This window comes from Talpa occidentalis, unplaced genomic scaffold (assembly GCF_014898055.3).
Source record: "Talpa occidentalis isolate TD23 unplaced genomic scaffold, MPIMG_talOcc4v2.1 talOcc4.4, whole genome shotgun sequence".
NCBI classification, from domain to species: Eukaryota; Metazoa; Chordata; class Mammalia; order Eulipotyphla; family Talpidae; genus Talpa; species Talpa occidentalis.
Genome location: NW_023604295.1, coordinates 89,634,625 through 89,650,271, shown reverse-complemented (window position 1 = coordinate 89,650,271; position 15,647 = coordinate 89,634,625).

Below are 15,647 nucleotides of genomic sequence, written 5' to 3'. Positions count from 1 at the left end.
CAGTTCTAGAAGACTCTTCAGTTACACTATTCTCTTCTATAACATTCTATTATAAAATGTTCCTCCTCCTCTACCACCTATGATGGAATTTAAGGTTCAGGTGACATGTCCTTATCTTTAGAAAACCTTTTGAAACATTCCATGCAGGGCCTCCCTGGTGGCACAAGGGGTTAAGAAACAACCTATGAAGCTGTCCGCAGCCTCTGCAGCACAAGTTCAGTCTCCAGCCAGGGAGTTACCCACATGGCGCAGCAGACCTCTCCTGACAAGGCTGCTGTCCCCATCAGCAGTGTATTTCAGTCAATATGCCTGTTCTATTCCCCACTCTGTCTCTGAATCCTCTCACCCCCCCACACTCTGGTCTGTACCCCAGCTATTGTATGCATTGATAAATAAATCTCTAAAATAAAATAAAAATAAATAAAATTTAAAAAAAAACATCCCATGCAAAGTAGTTCTACTGTATACTTCCTATTTGCTTCCTTTATGGCACCCAACATTATTTGGGATTAAACATTTTCTCAAATAATTGTTTATTTTTATTGTGGAAGCTTCAGAAGAATAAAAATCATACGAAGTTCACTGACCAATCTCTGTAAGATAAACTGCCAGGGTTAGCCGTTCATTCTACTTTCCTAGAAACAATAATGAAAAAAATTCACCACTGTAAGGTAGATTCTATCCCCTCAATTCCCCTAGTCCTGCAGGATTACTCTAGAATTCATTTGTTTTATCTTTATGTCTTTATTCTCCTCTTGTTCCGGATGAAGGGAAGTGTCACATCATAAATTTTGATAAATCTGTTTAATATTTTAATTATGCATGATAAAATAATCTGAGTTTAGCTTAAACAATAAGGACATAGCTGGCATTATAACATATAGAGGAAAGGGAGGGATAAGAACAAAGAAGGAGGAGCACAAGGACTGTGGTGGTGGAATATGGGTTCTTTGGTGGTAGGTGTACTACAGCAACAATACTTTAAGGAGGGAGAGATTATACACTTTATAATGCAAACAATGATCTAAACCAATATTATTAAAAGTATTTTAGGGTCCCCCTGGTGTCACAAGAGGTTAAGCACTGCACTATGAAGCAATTCTCAGCCTCTGCAGCATGAGTTCAATCCCCGGCCTGCCAGGGAGAAACCCGCATGGTGCAGCAGACCTCCTCTGAGTTGCCCGCTTCTCCCCTCAGCAGTGTATTTCAGTGGATCTGCCTGTTCCGTTCCCCATTCTGTCTCTGGTGAATCCTCTCACACTCCTGCACATCTGACCTATACCCTGGTTCTTGTATAAATAAATAAATCTTAAAAACAAATTTAAAAAAGTATTTTAAAATTATACAGAGCAGCTAGGAAGTTCTTAGGTTGATTAATTGAATTCTTTATATCATGGCATAGATAACATTTTACAATGGCTCAGCATTCACTCAGCCCTCACAGAAGCTTAAATTGTCACAAAAATATTGTATATCTTTGTATACTCTGTTCCCTCTCTCCTGAACAATAAAAATTTTAGCTAACAACCATTGAACATGAACTGTGGCAAGCACTACGCCAAACACTTCCCCTTCATTATTTCATTAAATCCTCACACAATTCAATGAGATAGACATTATTTTGGTTTTACTGATAAGTTTAATAACATACCCAAAGTCACACAGCTTAAAGGTAGAGAATAACATACCCAAAGTCACACAGCTTAAAGGTAGAGAAGCCAGGAGGTATAATTCTGTCAGTTAGGTTCAGTGCAGCTGACCCTAACATAACCACTTCATAAATTCAGTATCTGACCCGGTGTTTTAGAAATAGACTTAAGTAACGTTTACAACAATGTCCTGTTCCAGTTTCCATATCCCTCCCAATTCTTATCTTCAAAAAATCACTTTGTATTAAACATTGTTGGCTCTTAGCTCACTACAATGTAATTATGTTTGCATAGATCACCTATGAGACATCCTTTGTTTTCAATTTTAATCCCAAGAATCCTTAAATCCATGGTTTACCATATATGTTCAATAAAGGTTTATTAATTGAATGAATGATTAATATTCTGATTTAAGCTCCATCTGAAACATGGACCAAAGTATCCCATTAATACATATTTTTTAATGTTGGGGTGAATCTGGGGGAAAAATGCTATTCCTAGGATGAAAACCTAGCTTCTGATCAAATAAACCATCACTATATTTCATTCAAACACATTTTTAAAAAGCCACAGCATGTAACATTGTTCTTAAGAAAACGTTAAGTAAAATGGTTTTTTCAGCTGGTTAGAAAATGTGCTTCAAGTTTAAAACTACACATCATTGTTTGTACAAATTGATTATTCAGGATAGACTTCAATGGAATCATACTTTGCTAGCAAAGAAGGCAGTTTTGGCAATAGAACACAGTAACAGGCAACAGTCACTTATATTTTCCAGCTGAGATCAATGGCCCCTAATCCTATAAACCAGACCTAAATATCACCTGATAGGAAAAGATGACAGTGAAAATGTGAGTGAGAAAGTTATAGCATATTCAGATTCAGGAGATTTTTTTCAAGTTATAATCTCTTTTCATACTCTATAGGAAAGCAGTACAATTTTAGATTTTGCAATTAGTTTACCCTAGGTGTTAAATGAAAAAAATATTTTGAGTAATGTAAATTATTTTTGTTCACCTACTTCAAGCTGTTTTATGCAGACATTGATTTTTTTAAAGTCCTTGGTAGCATTTTAGAGTAAGCATTTTAAATATAAACAAATAGTTTCATTTCAGGATGGATTATCATCATTCCAGTGAGTCAGATACCCAAAGATAATTAAGTTTTAAAGGTTAAATAGTTAATATTCACAAAAATAACCACCATCGACTATAATAAATGAAAAATAAAACAGTTTAAATAATTAAAAAAAAAACTTTGGAGGTAAACATAATAGTGTCCTTTAGTCTAAAAATAAGGTTCAGAATTTATTTCCTCAATTTATTACAGTATTTTAAAATGCACAGTAGCCAATAGAATTATCTTACCTACCTATTTAAATTTATTGTGTAATTATTTTTGTTTTTAAAGATTTATTTATTTATTTTATACAAGAACTAGAGTACAGACCAGATGCGCGGGAGGGTGAGAGGATTCACCAGAGACAGAACGGGGGAACAGAACAGGCAGAGTGACGAAATACACTGCTGAGGGGAGCAGCAGGCGCAACAGGAGAGGTCTGCCAAGCTATGTGGGACCCTCGCCTGCCTGCTGGGATTGAGCTGGAATTGCAGGCTGCAGACAGCTTCACAGCACAGCACTCAACTGCCTGCGCCACCAGGGGAGGCCCCTATTGTGTAATCTTTAGTGAATCATATATTACCATGTATTACTGTACATTGAGAAGGAGTTACTGTTGGGCTTGCAAACATGCAATTTACAGTTTCTTCTTCCTGTTTATTTTATTTTCCTCCCTAGGCATCATTCTCTTACATTTTATTGCTTTTTGGATTTATTAATTTATTTTTCATTACTGTATGATTTTTAACCCTCTCGATGGTAAAGGTCATGCTTTATATTTCTTTGAATTCCAGGCCTCAGAGTACGAATTATGTTTCAAATAAATATTCCTTCACTCATAGGGCACCTAACTGAAAAAAATTTGGCTGAACCTTGTTTAGAGTATTATTAGTCAAAGTGGCACTGTAAAATAGATTGTCATGTCAAAATTCTATCTAATAACTGTTTTTACATCTAATACTCTTCTCAACAACACAATATTGATATGAAGGCAATTATAGAATTTTGCTGAGAACATTCAAGTGAACACAAAAACTGTGGAGGTTTCCTCTTCCTGGATAGAAATATTCAGTGTTTTAGAAAATGTTAATCTCTACAAATAAATAATCTATAAATTTAATGTATGCCTTTAGGCTTGTAACAAGATGTGTATTTTTTGGTAAACTGAAGGACAAATTTTAGAATTGAAAATGAAACTGTAATTGCTAAGATTATATTGAAAGAAAAGTAACAGAACAGGGCCTCCCTGATGGTGCAGCATGTTGAGCACAGCGCTATGAAGCTGTCTGCTGCCTCTGCTGCATGGGTTTGATTCCTGGCCAGCCGGGGAGAGTCCTATATGGTACAGCAGACCTCTCCTGTCATGCCCGCTGCTCCCCTCAGCAGTGCTTTCTGTCTGTCTACCTGTTCTGCTCCTCACTCTGTCTCTGGTGAATCCTCTCACCCTCCCACGCCTCTGGCCTGTACCACAGCTATTGTATAAATAAAAAATAAACCTTTAAAAAAAAAGAAAACATAATGGAACAATGAGGTATACTTTACTTCTTGGATAGCATGATATATATACACACATATATATGTGATAAACAATATATATGTGACATATATATCATATGATATATATATCATATATATTATATATATCTTATCTAACTTACTGGTTAAATAATATAATATTATCAGGGAACAGTAGAAGAAACAAAAATTAAGAACTATTATGATATCTTATGTTGGCAACCCCCTCTGAGAGTTCCTATGTATTCTCTAATTTACTTAATCTACTAAAATGCATTCTGTCAGTTACAGCTTTATATCATTTGAAGTTATGCTATAAAATGCATGTTTGTTATTACTTCTTTTATGTAGTATGTAACTTTTACTTCTTTTAATACTATCTTATTTCAAAGATATATCTTTTTCCATCACTTTATAATCAATTACTATGTGCGATTTTGCTTCAGTAATGGTATTACCACAACATAGTGGAGTTTATATTACTTTATCTTTACAAACTAATAATTTCTGCAATAGAACTATTTTACCAGGTTAATTTTTAGTAGATTATTGAGAGATTGGAGTTAGTCGTACCATTTTATTTTGTGTTACTGTGTTATCATCCTTTTTTATAAATTATTTTATTTTATATAATTCTTACATCATTATTCATTTTAGCATAATGCACAAATTTTCATTTTGGTTATATTCCCCATAAAATTCCCACCCCCTTTCTCTGACCCTAATCCCTCTTCTCCTGTCCCTGCCCCCACTGAAGTGTGTCTCTGGTCTACATTTGCTTGTTGACCTTGATATTTCCTTTATTGCAATTAATCTTTTTCCTGGTCCCTTATTTAGGTTTTCTAAATTCCTGATATGAGTGAGACCATCTGTTTTTTTCTTTTTCTTTCTTACTTATTTCGCTGAGCATGATCCCTTCCAGGTCCATCCATGTTGTTGCAAATTGCATGAGTTTATCTTTTTTGATTGCTGAGTAATATTCCATTGTGTATATATACCACATCTTCTTGATCCAGTCACCTTTTTTGGGGCATTTGGGTTGTTTCCATAGCTGAGCTATTGTAAATAGTGCTACTAAAAACATAGGGGTGCAGGTGCCCTTTTGAATTAATATTTCTGTGTCCTTTGGGTAAATACCTAGGAGTGGAGTTGCTGGATCATATGGAAGCTCTATCTTTAGTAGGTAAAGAAATATCCACACAGCTTTCCATAGTGGTTGGACCATTTTGCACTACCACCAGCAATGCAGGAGAGTTCCTTTTTCTCTATATCCTCACCGACATTTGTTGTTGCTGGTTTTTTTGTTTTTTTTTTTTTTTTTAATATGTGCTATTCTCACTAGTGTAAGATGGTGTCCAATTGTAGTTTTGATTTGCATTTCCCTGATTAAAAGTGATGTTGAACATTTTTTCAAATGCCTGTTGGCCATTTGTATTTCCTATTTGGAGAAGTTTCTTTTTAGCTCTTCTGTCCATTTTTTGACTGGATTATTTTCTTTGTTTTTGTTGAGTCTCATCAGCTCTTTGTAGATTTTTGTGATCAGTCCTTTATCATTAGTGTTGTGTGTAAAAATTTTCTTCCAGTTGGTAGGGTTTCTCTTTGTTTTGGTTATTGTCTCTTTTGCTGTGCAGAAGCTCTCTAATTTGATGTAGTCCCAGTTGTTTATATTTAACTTCACTATCACTGTTTTAGGTGATGTGTCTGTAAAGATGTCTTTGAGGTGCATGTCATGTAGTGTTTTGCCTATATTTCCTTCTATGTATTTTATGGTTTCAGGTCTTATATCTAGTTCTTTACTCCATTTTGAGTTGGTTTTTGTGCATGGTGTTAGGTAGTAATCAAGCTTCATTCTTTTGCATGTAGCAACTCAGTTTTCCCAGCACCATTTATTGAACAAACTTTTTTTTGTTCCATTGCATATTCTTTGCTCCTTTGTCAAAGATTAGTTGACCATAAATCTGTGGGTTTATTTCTGAATTTTCTATTCGGTTCCATTGGTCCATGTGTCTGTTTTTGTTCCAATATCATGCAGTTTAGATTATTATGGCTTTGCACTATAGTTTAAAATCTGGGAGTGTGATACCTCCATTCCCTTCTTTTTTTGTTGTTTTTTTTTTTTTTTTCCCCAGGAGAGCTTTGGCTTTTCCATATGAATGTCATCAATAATTGTTTTATTTCTTTGAAGAATGTCATTGAAAATTTTATTGGAATAACATTAGATCTGTAAATTGCTTTGGGTAGCATGGCCATCTTGATAATGTTAATTCTTCCAATCCATGAGCAGAGGATGTCTTTCCATTTCTTTGTGTCTTCTTATAGTTCTTTTAACAGTGTTTTATAGTTTCCTTTGTATAGGTCCTTTACCTCTTTTGTTAGGTTTATTCCCAAGTATTTGATTTTTTTTTTGTTTCAATAATAAAAGGGATAATTTTTTTTTTCATTTCTCCTTCTTCAGATTTATTGTTTGTGTATAGGAAGGCTACTGATTTTTGCATGTTGATTTTGTATCCTGAAACTTTACTAAACTGATTGATTAGTTTTAATTAGTTTTTCTGTAGAGTTTTTGGGGTTCTCTATGTATATTATCATATTATCTGCGAATAGTGATAGCTTAAATTCTTCCTTCCCTGTTTGGATTCCTTGTATGTCTCTCTCTTGTCTCATTGCTCTGGCTAAGACTTCCAGTATTATATTGAAGAGCAGTGGTGAGAGTGGACATCCTTGTCTTGTTCCAGATCTTAATGGAAAAGCTTTCAGCTTTTCACCATTGAGAATGATACTGGCTATGGGCTTGTCACATATGGCCTTATGATGTTGAGGTAGGTTCCTTGTATCCCGCGAATTTCAAGGGCCTTTATTATAAATGGGTGTTGTACTGTGTTGAAAGCTTTCTCAGCATCTATTGATATTATCATATGGTTTTTACATTTCTTTTTGTTGATGTGTTGGATAACATTAATTGATTTTCGGATGTTGAACCATCCTTGTGTCCCTAGAATAAATCCTACTTGGTCGCGATGAATTATTTTTTGGATAAATTGCTGGATTCTGATAGCTAAAATTTTATTGAGGATTTTTGCATCTGTGTTCATTACAGATATTGGCCTGCAGTTTTGTTTTTTTGTGTTGCCCTTGTTCGGTTTTGGTATTAGTGTAATGTTGGCTTCATAGAACGTGTTTGGTATTATCCCTTCTTTTTCAATTTTTTGAAAGAGTTTGTGAAGGATAGGCACTAATTCATTTCTGAGTGTTTGGTCGAAATCATTTGTAAATCTGTCTGGTCCTGGACTTTTGTTTTTGGGAGATTTTTGATTACTATTTCAATTTCACTGCTTGTAATTGGTCTGTTTAAGTGTTCTAATTCTTTATCTAGCTTTGGGTGATTGTAGATTTATAGGAATTTGTCCATCTCTTCTAGATTGTTGAACTTGTTTGAATATAACTGTTCATAGTAGCTTCAGATTATTCTTTTTATTTCTGCTGTATCTGTTGTGATTTCTCCTCTTTCATTTGTGATCCTATTTGTGCTTTCTCCCGATTTTTCTTTGTGAGCCTGGCTAAAGTTTTGTCTATTTTATTTATTTTTTCGAAGAACCAACTTTTGGTTTCATTGATCTTTTGGATTTTTTTTTTTTTACTTTCAATTTCATTTATTTCTGCTTTGATTTTTATTATTTCTTTTCTTCTACTGGTTTTGGGGGTTTTTTTGTTGTTGTTGTTCTTTTTTCTAGTTCTTTGAGCTTTGAGATTAGGTTGTTTCTTTGAGTTCTTTCTTGTTTCTTGATGTGAGCCTCTATTGCTATGTATTTTCCTCTTTTTACTGCTTTTGCTGTGTTCCATACATTTAGGAAATTGGTGTCCTCCTTGTCATTCAACTCAAAGTATTTTTTAATTTCTTCTTTGATCTCCTCATTAGTTCAGTGGTCTTCCAGTAGTATGGGTGTCAATCCATGAAGTAGGAGAGTTCCTTGCCTTCTTTTTATGGTTTATTTCTAGTTTGATGCCCTCATGTTCAGAGAAGATGGTTGGTAAGATTTCAATCTTGGTGTATCTGTTGATGTTTGTCTTCTGTCCCAGTATGTGATCGATCCTGGAGAATGATCCATGTGCACTTGAGAAAAATGTGTGCTCAGATTTTTTTGGGTATAGTGTTCTATAGATGTTTGTTATGCACATGAGCTCTAGATCCTTATTTAGAGCTTTACTGTCCGTACTAATTTTTTGTCTCATTGATCTATCCATTGTTGATAGTGGTGTGTTGAAATCTTCTACTATGTATGTGTTTTCTCTGATGTGTTTTCAGAGACAATTATAGTTGTCTGATATATTTTGGTGCTCCTTCATTTGGTGAGTATATGTTAATGAGTGTTATTTCTTCTTGATCATAATGTAGTGACCATCAGGGTCTCTTTTTACCTTTTTGAGTTTGAAATCTGTTTTATCTGATATAAGTATAGCTGTCCCTGCCTTCTTTTTTGGTCTATTTGCTTGTAGGATAGTTTTCCATCCTTTTACTTTGAGTCTATTTTTATCTTTTGCAGTTCAATATGTTTCCTGGAGACAGGAAAAGGTTGGGTTTTGTTTCTTAATCCAACCTGCGACTCTGTGTCTTTTTATTGAAGAGTTTAGTCCATTTACATTTAGAATTAATATTGATATGTTAGTGTCTGTATTTGCCATTTTGTTTGTCTTTCCTCTGCTTTTATTTATTTATTCTTTTAGTAATTTTTTTTCTTTTTTTGGCTTTGTTTCATTGTTATTCATCCCTCTGTTGGTTCTGGCTTTAGGACTCCTTTTAGTATTTTTTGGAGTGGGGGTTTAGTTGTAATGAAATTCCAGAGTTTCTGTTTGTCTGGGAAGGTCCTTATTCTTTCTTCATAGAGGAAGGAGAGCTTTGCAGGATAGAGTATTCTTGGTTGTCATTTGTTGTCTTGGAGTCTGTTGACCATGTCCCTCCACTCTCTTCTTGCCCTTAGTGTTTCTTCAGAGAAATCTGATGTCAGCCTGATTGGTTTTCCTTTGAATGTTATCTGTTTCTTTCCTCTTGTCAGCTTTATTATTGTTTTCCTTATCTTGGATTCTTGCAGCTTTACTATTATGTGTCTTGCTGTAATTTTCCTTTCATCATGGAAGTTTGGTGTTTTTCTTGCTTCTTGTATGTCTATTTTCAGCTCCTTCTTCATGTTTGGCAAGTTCTCTTCAATTATTTCCTTGAATATTTTCTCTGTTCCTAGGTCTCTATCCTCTCCTTCTAGGATTCTTATAACTCTTATATTTCCTTCCTCATGGAGTCAGATAGTTCCCGAAGTCTTTCTTCAGTCTTTTTCATTCATACTTCTCTTTCCCTTTCTGTTTTGGTTCTTTTTATTTCTGTGTCTTCGAGAGTGCTTATTCATTCTTCCATTTCATCTATTCTGTTATCACTGTTTTTTCCCAGAGTTCTTTGGCTCTTCTATTAATCCTTTGATCTCCTGCATTTCCTTCACTTCCCTCTTTAGGGACTCAATTTCATTCTTCTGAGCGTTGTTTTCCTTAATGACTTCTGTCAGTTTTTTAATCATGGCAATTTTAAATTCTCTTTCTGGAAGACTCAGAAGTTCTTCCAAGTGACTTGTTGTAATCTGGTGGGTGGTTTTCTTTTTGTGGTTTGTCTTTTTCCTGAGGACTTGCTTGGTTGCATGTAGTTTTTCTTCTCCCTGCTGCTTGTTTCTAATTTGTCCCATGTGTTGGGACACTGTGTTGCTGGTACTGGCTGGCATCTTTTTGTTGTGCTCTTTTTGGGGTGTTCAAAAACTAGTGGCCCAATCATGTCAAAAACTGTTATGTCTGAATTCTGGTAGGGCAGTAGTACTATGAATATATTAGTGGTCACTGTCACAGAGAATCTCCTCCTTCTGTATTTATTTAATTCCAAGGAGGGTCTTATGGTCCCACAGTCTACCCTGTGGTGGCAGGATCACCCACTGGGCTCCAAATCACTGGATTCCCCTCTGGGTTCAGACTAGTGGCTAGACGGGGCTGGGCTTGTGGGGGCTTTACAGCTCACTGGCTTGTGGGGGATTTTCTGCTCACCTCTGGCTGTGGGGGCAGCTCTTTCCCAGCTCCCTGCAGTCTAAGTGTGTTGCAGACACACAAAATGCCCCTAATCTAAAATGGTGAGATGGGAGAGCACTTCCATGCACCCACGGTCTGCCCCAGCACTGACTGGATCCTCCTCTGGGCTCTGGCAGTCTGATGAGGCCTGGCTTGTGGGGGCTTTTCAGGTCACCTCTGGCTGTGGGCACAGCCCTTTCCCAGCTCCACACAGTTTAGGTGTGTTGCAAACACACTAAAGTTCCCTGATCTAAGATGGGGAGTCTGAAAGGCACTTCCCTGTTGTCATCCTTTTTATATAATAAATGATATATTGTTAGAGATTTACATGATGTATATAATATAAATATTTTCGGTTTTAATGGGAAACTAAAGATACTCTATAGCTTTAATTATTAATGGAATCTATATATTTTTATTTATATATTCTTAGGGATTACTTTTAGGTTTTTAAAATAATTGCATGACTATATTCAATATTTCTATACTTCCAACCACTGTAAGCATACCTTATTACCAGTTTTAGCTTGTTATATACTTCCTTCAAAGGATGTCTACTAACATTATATTATGTTTTAGAATTACATTTTTACCTTCTTTAATCATAAAAAGATGGTTAATAGTTAACATTTATTAAGTTTCAAACATACTTTGTTAATGATAATGTACATTATTATTTCATATATTTCACATCTTTCATCTGATTTTACTTTTATTGTACCAAAAGTCCATACTTTATTATTTAAGTGATTTAGCCTATGGGAAATGTTTTTATTTATTTTTTTATGTTTGCAAATATCACTTATCTTATTTTAAATGCAAAATTAGCTAAATAAAAGTGTATATTGACAGGGCCTCCCCTGGTGGCACAAGTGGTTGAGTGCAGGGTTGTAAAGCTGTCTGCAGCCTCTGCAGCGTGGGTTTGATCCTGGCCAGCCAACAAGAATCCCACATGGCACAGCAGACCTCTCCTGTCTCATTCGCTGCTCCCCTCAGCAGGGTATTTCAGGCAGTCTGCCTGTTCTGATCCCCGCGCTTTCTCTGGTGGATCCTCTCACCCTCCTGTGCATCTGGCCTGTACCCTGGTTCTTGTATGCATGAATAAATAAATCTTAAAAAAATACATTGACATATATTTCCCTCTATTATGGAAGATACAATTCTGATAAATTTTGACAGTAATTAATGCCAGATAACCCTGGAAAATCATTGTTTCTGTTAGTTTAATGTCATTCCTTTGTAAAGAAAACATATATTCCCCTGGAAGTTTTCCAGATAATTTAATTATGGATGATAATTTAATTATGGAGTATGATTCGGTATCTAGCTCCCTGAACCTCCAATCTAGGACAACAATATGTAAAGATAATATAAACTGCCAAATGTCATTAGGATTTGGTAATCCAGTCCCTGATTCAGCAGTCAGTTTATTTCCACTCCAGGTTGGAGGCTATGTCTGTTACTTTTGCATCCTTATACCTGAAGCAACCTGAAATCACAGACCCAGACAGCATGTAGTGATTAACGGAGAAATTTCAGACTCTTTTAAAACCAGGAAAGTTGTGGCAAGTCCTTAGCAACAAGAAGTAAAACTGATTCCAGGACACTGATTGAGCTAGGTATGTATATCTCTGGCTTGAAAGGGACATTTCTGATGACTACTTCCAGCCTGGAATCTGAGTACTGATTGCCATATTGCATTTATGACCTATTTCTGGTACAAAACATTATTTACTTTTGAGTCAATTACTTCTTTTTAATTTTTCCCTTCTCTTTAATTAATCACTGTTCTGTTACTGGAAAAAGATAATCTTGACTTAGAATTTGCGACTCTTTTGCAAATATCCTCATTAGTAGAATGATAATTTTCATAGTCAATGGAAAGCAAGATCCATTAGATGTTGGTGGATGATATCTAGACATGTGATGTTGGACATGGTGTGTTATGTACATTTGTCAGGACTGAGGCTATTCTCTGAAATTCATACAGTGTTGTGGACCAATGTTACCTCAATTAAAAAATAATAAATACAGTATTTGAGTTTTTCATACTTTTGTAACTGATTTTTAAGTTGATGTCATTATGAACAAAGAAGACTTGATAAAATATCAATTTTCATGAGTTGATTGACACTTGTGTTTTGATCCAAAATGTAGTTTCCCTTCAAGAATATTCCATGAGCACTTGGGAAGAATGAGTAGTTATAATTTTGGAGGGAGGAGACAGTGTCATATAAATATCTATTGAGAACATGTGGTCTAATGCATCATTTAAGACTATTGTTTCCTTGTTTATTTTCTGTCTGGTTGATAGGTGCATTGATATTAGTGGGGTATGAAAGTCCCCTATTGTATTGCTATCAATATCTATATTTAGATTCATCAGTTGTTGTTTTACATATTTTAATGCTTCTTAATTTGTGGCGTATATTATGTCTTCCTGAAATATGAACAGTATTCATAGCTGTCTCTTGTTATCTTTTTTTTTTTTAGTTTTAAGTATATTTTTTCTAAGTATGACTGTCCCTTCATTTTTGAACATACCATTTTATTGTAGAATTATTTTCTAACTCTTAGCTTTGACCTCTGTTTATATGTGGAGGGTAAGATGGGTCTCCTGGAGACAGCAAAAGGTTAGGTTTTGGTTTTGACTTGGCCAGACTCTGTTCCTTTTGATTTATGAATTAAGCTCACTGGTGCATAGGGAATTTATTGATATTTAAGTATTTACCACAATTTTGCTATTTTTTTCTAGATGATTTTTCAGTTTATTTCTATTATTTTGTTCTCTTCCCTTGCATTTTAAAAGCTACCTTTTGTGCAAATGTTAGATTTCATTTTCTTCATTTTCTTTGTTTTTTCTAGATACTTTTGAGGTTGCCATGAGATTTATATATAGGGTTCTATGTTAAATTGATAACAAGTTAATATTGAGCAACTTCTGCCAGTCCTCATTTATATTCTGTCCCCAATATTTTCTGTTTTTGCAGTTTGCTGTTTCCCAATGAGGCCTGTTTTGTTTTATAGAGGTCTTCTTAATATTACTTACCAGGCTGGTTTATTGGTAAATTCCTTCCACAATTGTGTCTATAATTCTCTTTATCACTCTTTCAATTTTGAGTATTATGTTAGCTGGGGAGGGGGTACTTTATTTAACAAATATTACTGGAAAAATTTTACAGTAACATGAAAAATAATGAAACTAGACCACTATTCACACCGTACACAAAAAATAATTCAAAGTGAATCAAGGCCATGGTGGTCATAAATGAAAATATGTCATACACAGTAGAAAACATAGGCTAAGACTTCATGACGTTTGCTTTATTTTTTTGGTGATCCAACTACTATAGCAAAGAAATTAAAAGTGAACTATGCAATGGGACTACATTTAGTTGAAAAGCTACACAGTGAAAGAAACATAAAGTGAGAAGACATCTGACTGAATGGGAGAAAATAAGTGCACATCATATGCATCACATGTCTGAAAAGGTATTAATCAATATCAACAAAGACTTCATACAATGCAATAAGAAAACAACCTAATTGAAAAAATGGGTAGAAGAACCTAAGTAGACACTACTCCAAAGAAAACATGAATGGCACTAGAAAAAAATATATATGCACAGAGACCAATGGAATAGAACTGAGGGCCCAGAAATAAACCTTAACATCTAAGGACAGTTTATCTTTGGCAAAATAGGCAAGAATATACACAGGAGAAAGAAAGTTATGTTTAATAGTGTTGGAAAAACTGTACAACCACATGCAGAAGAATGAAAGACCACCATCTCACAACTTACATAAAAATTAAGTCAAAATGGATTAAGAACATGGACAGAAGAACCAAAAATATACAATACATTAAATAAAAATAAGTAAAACACTCCACAACATTGTCTCCAGTGGAGACTGGTCTCCAATGGCAAAAGGAGCAAAACAAATATAAACAAATGGGATCACATCAAACTAAAACACTTTTGCAGAGCAAAAGAAACTATCAGTAAAACAAAAAGGCACCCTACTGAATGGGAGAAAATATTTGCACATAACATTGGACTAAGGGATGGTATCCAAAATATAAAGAACTCATACAACTCAACAAAAAGAAAACAAGTAACCCAATTAAAAAAAAAATGAGCAGAAAAGCTAAGCAGGCACTTCTCTAAAGAAAACATACAGATGGCCAGTAGGCGCATGAAAAAAATATTCATCATCACTTATCATGAGAGAAATGCAAATCAAAACCACAGTGAGATATCATCTCACATCCCTGAGAAAAGGCCCACATCAAAAAGAACAGAAACAACATACTGAGGATGTGGGAAAAAACAGCATTCATACACTGTTTGTGGGAATGTGAATTGGTCCAACCCATATAGAAAACTATGTGGAAGTTTAATAGGAGACTAAAAGTGTATCTATAGTGATACTTAGAAATTCCACTCCTACTTATCTACCACAAAATACAAAAAAGCTAATTTGAAAGGATATATGTAATGCATTCATTGTAGCACTATTTAAAATCGCTAATCTATGAAGCTATGGAAAAAGGTTAGGTGCCCAAGGACATAGTTGTAGATATGTGTGTGTGTGTGTATGCACACACAATGGAATATCACTTAGCTATAAAAATATGAACTATTATCATCTGTGACAACATAGATGGAACTGGAAAGGATAATGCTGAGTGAAATAACTCAGAAGGGGAAAGAAACACTGGATGGTCTCACTCATAAGTGGGATATAGAGAAACATAACAAAGGGTCGATCAAAAGGAAACCAGTAACAAACTCCTAACCTCCAAATCCAAAACTGTAGCAACCAGAAGGGGAGAATGATGGGATGGGAGTATGTGGTGTGTGACCCAAGGGAACATGGTAGAGATTTGTTAGCGTGCACACAGGGTGTGAAAGTGTACCTTTGTAGAGGTGTGAAGTTGTAAAGCTGGAGCAGATATAAGGATGTTAATCTACTTTACCTCAATCAACATAATTTGGGAAGAAAAAATATATACTTATGGTCAACAGACATTAAAGAATGCTTATCATTAAGGAAATATAAATTGAAACCACAAATAGATTGCCTCACACCTGTGAAAATGGATTATATCAAAAAGACCAAAGATGACAAATGTTGGGTGAGGTATGGAGAAAAAGGAACTTTCATGCACTCTTGGTGGGAGTGCAGACTATTTCAACATCTGTAGAAAATAATATGGAAGTTAATGAAAACTCTAAAAATTGATGACAATATGATTCATGACATTTC